The following is a 9,339-nucleotide window of genomic DNA, read 5'->3' as shown; positions in this document are numbered from 1 at the left end:
TTTCCAATCTGGACAAGTGATCCGCAACTTGGTTCTCCGTCCCCTTGCGATCAATTATTTCTATGTCAAATTCTTGGAGGAAGAGAACCCATCTGATCAACCTCGGCTTTGCATCCTTCTTTGTCATTAAATACTCGCCGAATGATCAGTGTGGATGACTACTTTTGTTCCTAGTAAATATGCTCTAAATCAGAAAAATTACCATTAGCACACTGATTTGCCAACGTCCTCGACAACGACACCAAAAACTTGATACGTTGTTTTATTAGGTGGAATTATGGATGAAATGCGGTGATGGAATTGCGTTGAGCAATAAGTTTTCTCAGTGGAATCCAAGTATAAACCCCACTAAGTTTCCTGGTAAGTCCAAGGTCAAACTCAGGGACTTGGGAAAACAATATGTAGTGGTAATTTTCAGGAAGACTTTGTGGTAACCGGTAACTCAAATAGTTGTTGGTGTTGTTGGTTGCGGTAATAAAATAAATAAATGCGGCGGATTTGAGAAAAGTTTGATTATGTGATAGATGCACTGAGTATGCAGAGGAACGGGTTGAGAAGTTCTTAAACTAGCGTTACCTGAGAATGCATCAGACTATGCAATCATGCTACACTCATGCAACAGCAAATCATTTTCCGATGCAAATGTGGTGCTCCTAAGTCTAGAACGATGTGTTGAATGCAAAAGTGTCTATGGAGCTTATTTCTAAGTCTCTACTCTTTTCCTATGCGATGTCGCAAGATGCACACAAAGACAAGGTGATTGCACACAATCATATCTTATCTTTAGGATGCATACGATGCGTTAATAACAGACAGTGCTTATTCCTAAGCTCCTATCTCTTGATTATGCATTCTAATCTGACTCTCTCGAGCCTAGATTCTAACCTGAATTTTCCAAGCCTAGATCCTATCCTTAGACTACCCTCCCGAGTATCTCTAATGGACGAATGAAGCATACATAATACAAGATAATCGCATAGAATGAAGATCCCCAGTTATGCTAGCTAAGTGCTTCTCAACCTATTCAACAGATTTAGCTACTCATGCATAATAAACAGAGAGTGAACAGATATAGAGAAGTAAATTCCATTTTTATAGATGAGTTTGAGTACAAAATAACAATGGAAGATAAGTATAGAGAGCCCGATAGCAATTCCTTGCTTTCCAAGGTTTTTACACTGGCGACTCTATTCAGTTTAAAAGATATTCCTGCTTCCGCAGGAGCTGGCCCTTTCTCTGATCTTGATGCTTTTGGCACTCTCCCAAGCTCACCGAAACGATCTATTGGCTCAATCTCCTTCTTTCGCTTCCGCCTTAAAATAAAAGGAAATCTAAAAACAAAGCTACTCTAACTAAGGAGAAAATTCTCTAAGTATCTGAACTTGCTGAACCCCTTTTCTGAAGGATGCCTTCGGTATTTATAGAGCTTCGGGGTGAAAAGCGGCTTCTCTCTTATTATTGCACAGATGTGATGACTTTAACTCTCTGACTGATGCACCGAATATTTGTCACCGAAAAGCTGAGTGTACTTGTTCTCATTAGCGGCTTGTCAACTTAATTCGGATTCAACCGTCATCAGCTTTCTGTCCCATCGTGATTAAATATGCTATTCACCCAGATGCGCCCACCAAGTTGCGTTGGCTCTATGCGGCAATCCTTCTTGAGTAGATGTTTGCCAGCACAAATCACCGCAAAGCCTTGCAGTAATGCTGCGCTCGACCATTGATTTCTTGTGATCGCGCTTTTCGTCCTGCGTTAACGCATATTCTACATAAAAATATCAAAGTTAACTGTTCTTATGCGATGAACACATGTGACCGCAATGTTATAAACATTAATGCTTTTTGGACGCAATTTAACATATCTTATCGACGCAAACCTGCATTGTTTAATAACTTAGCATTGTAATAATGTGCATTTCATACCCTCCTCATGCCTTAACATTCAGCGGATCACAGAGGTTTGAATGCACGAGCTATAAAGGTTATTTGGCTCTAAGACATTTTCCCTTAGAAGATCTTTTTGTCATCTTTCTCTCAAGACAAGATTCACACAGAGGTAACGAGTTATCTTTCTAACTGATTAAAAAGTCCAGTCTTAACCAATCTCCCAATCCTATATGGCCAAGTCTTGAGTGCCAAATATAGGCATTAGGAGAAAATTTTCACCTCTATTTTGAGTTTCAACCATTTTAAACATCTCTATATTTAAAACAGCTTTCGCCTCAATTGGTTTTAACATATATAAATTGTTTTCTAGTTTTGCATAACATATTTTAATACCTTTTGAGAGAACAAACACTTCATTAATTTCAAAAGAGACTTTATACCTTTGTTCTAGCAAACATGAGATATATATATTAAATTCCTTCTCGTAGCAGGAACATAAAATACATTTTCAAGCAAAATGAATCTATCTCCAACAATAAACTTCATATCTCCCACTGCTTTAGCTGAGACAACTTCCCCAGTTCCTACCTTAAAGGTTGTCTCACCTTCTGTAAGTTGCCTCCAGGAACTAGTTTCCTGAGCGAAAACGCAAATATGATTAGTGGCCCTGAATCTAATATCCAAGTTAATTTATCATTTTCGACTCAACGTGTTTCAACAATGAGTAAATCACATTTATTTTGTTGTACTTTCTCATCTATGACAATATTGTTTATTATCTTCAACACATCTAGAAGATGTTCGTTAACAAAGATTCCATCCTTTATACCGAGGTTATAAACATTAGCAAGAGTATCGTGCCTGACAGATTCTCAAAACAATGTTTGCAACGAATTTGTAATCTTTTTAGCAGAGACCATGGTCTCGTATTTCTTAAATAGTATATTTGATATGCTTACTAAGATATAGATTTTGGCTTTATCATTCGCCCTAATTCATCTGTCATAAGCATTCTAAACAATTTGGTTTGCAGATGAGTTGTGAGTTAGAAGACATTCTTGTGTTAAAACAAACTTTAAATCATCATCTGCTAGTATTGCATTTGTATTTGATTTACATGTTGAAAAATTTTTAACGATAAACTTATTGGAAGCGAGTGTTTGTTTAGAACAATTCGACATGCTGAAAATATAAACAAACTCTATTAGTAAATTGTTTTTAAACCCAATAAAAATTTTAGCAAAAGTAATAATGTACCCAAATTTCATTATTTATTTGCAATGATACTTTAGTGAGTCAAAATAGATATTACAGAGGGGCAGTCAAATATTCATTCATTGAAGTAAGACATTCTTGACTAAATACTAATACCAGAATAACTGTTTATTCCTATAGTCATTTAGTTACCGTTTTTTGTCAAGAACTTACTAACTTAGCAACTCTTGGAAGTGCACCCTCCATTTTCAGATTTCATTTAACATATCAACAAGCTCCCGAATTGGAAGACAATGCTGAAGATGAAACTAAGAAACCCATTCATTTATGAAGTTTGTGTTGTTCCGATCCTCATGAAACAGCCCTCCGAATGGGTAATCACCTAAAAACGGCACGCAGGTAGAACATGAGAATCTCGTGGTGTAACTTAATGGAGGATACCGTAGGATATATTGACACATTTTTTTCACCCACTTACTATGAACTACTTCCCTTATTCACCTTGCTATTAACCCATGCAAGCACTTTCCGAATGGAGCAGTCGCAGTACAAGTAACACGAAGCCGAGCATAGACCTCACAGTGTGAACTCTTAGGTATGTGAGTGCCACAAACAGTATTGTATATATTATTATTAATTTTCTACTAAAGTGTTCTATTTTTTTTGGGTAAATGTTTACTTAGGTACATTCCGGCAAATAAATACAACCTAAGTGTAGGTGTTTATCTAAGTACAACGTTTATATTTGAATTTAATCTACGATGTCTAAGTGATAAACTAATTTGTTACCTCACATCGCTCACGCATGCTCATAAAACCGAGTTAACAATCCTCAAGAACAGGCTAAAATCCCCAAGTAACAGGTGTTCTATAAACCGTCAACTTAAGTACTTCAAGCCTTAGACAAGATTTAGCCCAGGTGAGTTTGTAACCAAAGTTTTGCAGATAACGACCTATTTTAACTATTTAAAACAAGTTGTTATTTATTAACCCTAGATGGGCATGCATTTTATTTTTGTTATAGATTTTAAAGTCTATCTCCTTTTATAACACTTATAAAAAAGACAATAAACCTATAACAAGCATTTAACATGCTTTATATAACAGTTATATAATCCTCCATTCCACGCAATAATATAACAACTTATATTATAACTCATAGAACCCTAAACATGCATACTATAAATTATAACACTTATAACATATTTTCAATAGATGCTACATGTTTATCCTATGGTAAATCTATATGGCATACAATATGCACACAAAAGATAAATTATTTAATCCATACATTCACAATGCATAATTAAATAAACCACACTAAAATGGACCCAGTTTTGAAATCCTAAACAAGCTTAACACTAAATTATTACAATAAAACTTAAAGCTTGACTTGAAGCGCTTCAAACTCTTCGAACCGGATAGAACCAGTGGATGCAGCTTGAACTGGACCTCACTCCTCGGATAACGCTTACTCGCTCATTGATGCTTGAGCACCAGTTCTCTGTTTCGTTTTCAGCTTGTACTTTGCTCTGAATGTCTTGAAATTACAGCTTAATTTCAACTCTAACAACAATCAACAAATTGCAGACTCTTCTTCACTTATTAAAGCCTATAATCACCAGACAATTATAATAATTATTACAACCGAAAGAGAAAAAAGATGCCAAAACCCGAACTACCCATTTTAGCAAACATACATTCATCACATGAATAATAACCCACCAATTCCAAAATTAACAATAATTGAGTACTAAAAGCATGCTCTGATACCACTTGTTGGAACGTGCACATGCATAACGAAAGTAAAAAGATCTTCAGCACTCTAATTATGCTAATTTATAAAGAATAAGTATGAAAATAAATGTAAAAGAAAAGCTAGAGAATACAACCATTGTAGCTCCAAATTGACCACCAATTCCACTCCAATCTCCTCATAAGCTGGCTGTGAACCACCACGAGAGTCTTCCCTAATGGAGTTAGTATGCAATTAACAGAAGCAATTAAGATTTTAAGCACTCTAATTCCATCAATTTTAGCATAGAAACATGCAAGTTCATAAACTAAAAATAGGGTTTTGAAGAATACCTTTGAAGAACTCTTCAATCCTCACTCCAAATGAGTTAGAATTAAAGGGAATAAGAGAGAATTTTTAGGTGTTTGAACATTCAACATCAATCATTTTCTCAACAAAATCAATTGTTTTTGTCAAGCTAATCATGCAATCAGCATTTGATGAGAGTTTGACACCAAGATTTCATGATCAAGGTGGAATGTGAGTTGTTTTAGTTTGGAAAAAAAAACCTCTTACTATTATTTCAATTATTTAAATTGAATTCAAAATTCAATTTCCAAATTTTGAAATAAAAATTTCAAACATAAAATGAAATTATTAATTCAATAATCAATATTCTTTAGTTTAACCAAAAATTAATTCTATAATCAATTTTTAAATAAAATTAATTCTTAATAATTAATTAAACAATTTAATTGATTAAATTAAATTAATTAAACACTAATTCCTCAAACATGAACCTCTATTCATGTTTTTCATATTTAAATCAAATTTAAACATTATTCAATTCTCCTATTCCATTTAATTTGATAATTAAACTTATAATTATATCATATATAATTACCGATTCCCTTAATTCAAATTTGAACACTTGAAATTCACTCATCACGCTATTCTAAGGTTTAATCCATTTTTGAGCTAGTAGAGAGATCTAATGGATCTATAGATCATGGCTCCAACGATTCGAGATTAATTGGTCGAACTCTTTAAACCGAATTAATTAACATTTGTTAACTATCGGGTCACTCCACTAAAGCCTGTAGTTGCACTTCCCTCACTATAGATATATTTCTGTCCACTCGATATAATCATAGTCAGTAAGTCCACCCTTCACAGGTTGTTCGTAATAACGGTTGGGTCAAAAGCTATTTTACCCTCGAGATTACATCTTGCTTCTTAAGTCCTATTGATCCTCTAATGAAAAATTGGTTTGTGATCCAATTACTAAATCGGGTCCCTCTCAGGCCAATAAGAGGGTGGGGTCCCTTGTTCAAGACCCAGAGTCAGCACTTAAGTGAACAACCTCTCTAATATCCCTAAAAGCGGGTAGGAGTGAATTCTATCTTGCACCCTATGTCCCCAGCTATCTACCTAGTCTTACCCCTGAAATGGAATGCTTATTGAGCCGACATTGTTGAACTAACTCTCACCAATGAAAATCTAAGGATAATCCTGAATAAACAGAAGTTCATAGTTAGTTTAGGATTATCATTACTTTAAAATAGTCAATCTTAAACAGTAAACAGTGTTATAAATTAAGAGTGACTTATTTCTCGGTCTATGATAACTTGTAGAAATACAAGTTATTTATACTGCCTATCCAAATATTGCGGCCGAAAGAGAATAAATATGCGCCAATTGTATGAAAATTAGCTTAGAAATACAATAATTCTAAATTATCACAATTACACCCACTAACATCATTAAGATGGAAGAAAAAGAGATTTCTACTCTGTTTTGCAGGAAACCAAGTCACCGCTTGCGATTAAGGCTCAAGAAAAACTGACCAACGCATCTCTGTCACATTGCGCCCATAAATCAACAATGAAAAGACGATTAACGTAATGACGGCGCAATGTGATAGTCGATCTAGAGCTAACTTTCAACCGCATGCGGTAATAAAAACAACACCGCATGCGATCACTCGATCAAAAGATGCAGTTGAGCAACGCAAATGCGGAGGATTCTACCATGTGTATGCCTAACGGTTGTGCAGATTTGACGGTCTGATTGCATAACAAAAGGAATAATATCCCTCCATCTTCGGAATTTTCATAACAACAAGTGGGGACCACAAGGCCGGAGTCAAAGATCTTCACCTATAAATACCCTCATAGAATTCACAGAAGATATACTTGATACGGGGCTAATTGCTGCTAATATATTGAGAAAAACGCTGAGCTGAGTGTTAAACTGAAGAAATCCGGGAAGAAGAAGAGAGAAGGCCAAGAGGTAGTCTTAGTGTTAATCTGCCAGATCCCCGCCGCGAAGCTCTATACTCAGATCTCTTCTACCGGTTGAGCAAGCCTGAGAGGGAAGCTCATCCTTCCACATGATCCAACCATTCCGGCAAGCAAATCTCCATCTAAATCGGTGCCGAGACGTTGGCACTTATTTGTATTTGTTTCTATCTCTTTTCATCATTGTATCTCATCTTCTTTATCTCTTCATTCACACATCATGTATCAGACGCTAAATAGATATATTGAATGTCTCGATCGTTTTCATTACCAATTCTCTGTCTATTTTCGTTCCTCCGTTTATCGTTTTCTTCATGAAGTGTTCTTAATCCCCTGGTAGTCAATATGAATTAAACGAGCACTAGATCTGTGTTAAAGAGATAATTGCGTTTAGCTAGAGCATGCTAGACGACATCTTCACCTATGAGAGCAGAAGTGAAGATGTCATTCTGATCTATCGAGAGAAGGTCAGAAGAATGCGTTAACTAAAGCGAGTAGTACTTCCAGAGATGGAAGCAACCTTGTGTTCATTACGTTCGTCTCTATTTCACCACAGACATGTGAGAACGTGGCTGATCACTAAAAGGTGTACGCTAAGGGAAAAACGGAACCGTACTTATAACTTTAACGCAATTAAGAAACTTACGATGTGTATATTAGTTATCTTTCTCTTTCTGCTTCGTACATAAGACTTGCCATCGCATCACTTGATCTGTGTATAATCTTCACAGCCAGCCTTGCCCTCAGTATTTTGTATCATGCCGTCTGTATCTTGTACCATCTTAGCTTAGGTTTACTGCATTTTATTTTATTATCGCATTTTTACTGCTTTCCTTTACTTTATCGCAACTTTATATACTTGTACACAAATACTTTTATTAAATTGAAAAATCTGGTCGCATGTATCATAAACATAACGCAATAACCTCAAACAGTCCCTGTGTTTGACCTCGAATCACACCGAGAAACTTGCGATGGAATTATACTTGGTTCCAACGTAAGGAAACTTGTGACAACGCATAGCATACTACAAGAGCATCCATTAATAATACATATCTAGAAGTAGTATTGCATGAATTGAGTCAAGTCAGGTCATTAGTGCATATCCATAGACTTGGGTTTCGTGTGTGCATCACTGTATAGCTCAATTTCTTTATCCAACAGTCTGGTCTTATACAAACTCTTTGCATAGGATGCCTCCATTCGCACGTCTCCACATGAATGATTCAGTATCACATCGTTTGTATTAAATACAAAGTGGACCGCATCCGATAGTGTTTCCGTAATAAGATACCCAGCCTTATCCATATACTATAGACCGTTTGGCTATCTACTCAAACTTTATTCGTACTTACGTCTCCACTTAAAGTCCAAGTACTCATGTAATAGCCATGGATCTTAGTTTGTTAGATTTAATTTTTATAAGTGCAATTTACATATTCAATACCAATTTTATTGAATAAACCTCAATAACTTATTTATTGCAAATAGATTATGTTTAATCTTACAAATTGTAAGTTTTAAAGCATACAACCCAACAAACTACCATTTGTATTAAAACTCTAGTGAGTTTACATATTTATAAATATATACAATGTTGGGAGTGAGAGAATAAATAAAATAAACCAAGGCATCAAATACCCAATAATTCTCCCACTTGCCTTAGATATATCTATCTTTCAGTCCTAGTCCTACTAGGTGTCCCTCGAACACTTTAGCCGAGAAGGCCTTTGTAAAAGGATCAGCTGATTTTTCTTCTAAGGCTATCTGCGTGACCGATTTGGAAGTTTCCTCGGTGTACTGTCTCTTTGATGACATGGTACTTGCGCTCGTGTGCTTTTCGCGTTTATGACATTTTGGTTCCTTGGAATTTGCAACTACTCCACTATCACAATAAAGGATGATTGACAGGTGCATATTTAAAACTACTTTCAAATTGGTCAAGAACTTTCTTTGCCATACTGCCTCCTTGGCTGCTTCACATGCAGCTATATACTCCACTTCCATGGTAGAGTCATCAATACAACTTTTCTTTATATTCCTTGATACTATAGCTTCTCCATTTAGAGTGAATACTAATCCCAATATTGATTTCCTATAATCCACATCAGTCTGAAAATCAGAATCAGTGTATCCTATAAGGATCAGATCCTTAGTACCATACACGGGCATATAATCCCTCATTCTTCGAAGATACTTG

The sequence above is a fragment of the Benincasa hispida genome, chromosome 11 (genome assembly GCF_027475165.1).
Source record: "Benincasa hispida cultivar pf3 chromosome 11, pf3_genome.v1.1, whole genome shotgun sequence".
Classification (NCBI taxonomy): Eukaryota; Viridiplantae; Streptophyta; class Magnoliopsida; order Cucurbitales; family Cucurbitaceae; genus Benincasa; species Benincasa hispida.
This window is presented reverse-complemented; position numbering follows the sequence as displayed.